This window comes from Geospiza fortis, unplaced genomic scaffold (genome assembly GCF_000277835.1).
Source record: "Geospiza fortis unplaced genomic scaffold, GeoFor_1.0 scaffold485, whole genome shotgun sequence".
Lineage (NCBI taxonomy): Eukaryota > Metazoa > Chordata > Aves > Passeriformes > Thraupidae > Geospiza > Geospiza fortis.
This window is the reverse complement of record NW_005054457.1, coordinates 954,216-954,536: the sequence shown is the minus strand read 5'-3', so window position 1 is coordinate 954,536 and position 321 is coordinate 954,216. Positions and strand designations below refer to the sequence as shown.

The 321-nt window shown below is 71.0% G+C and overlaps 1 protein-coding gene across 1 annotated transcript in view; it reads left to right on the top strand.

Moving 5' to 3' along the window:
- The window catches only part of NTN1 (netrin 1), an 84,694-nt gene that overhangs the window by 1,328 nt on the left and 83,045 nt on the right, over positions 1 to 321 (top strand). The gene's annotated exons all lie outside the window — the stretch shown is intronic.

Sequence of the window (321 nt, the reverse complement as noted above, 5' to 3'; positions counted from 1 at the left end):
GGGGCTCCGGGCGGGGATTCCCATCCCCGGTGTCTCCCAGCCGCGGCCGCCGCTCTGGGAGAGCCCGCACGGCCGGAGATGTCCCGGGTCCCTGTCCCGGCCTGGCCCCCACGGCCCCGGACAGCTCAGTCCCCCTCCCTCCTTGAGGCGTCTTCCCAGAGCTGGACGGGAGCACACCCCCCATCCCAATTCTGCAAACAGGGCCGCGATTCAGGAATGGGGTTAAAGCGTTCTCCGGGGCTGGGGGATCCCGGGACTGTTCGTGAGTGTCCCGGGTGTGCCGGACTGCGGCCGAGTCCCTGGGTGGCTCGGGGGGGATGA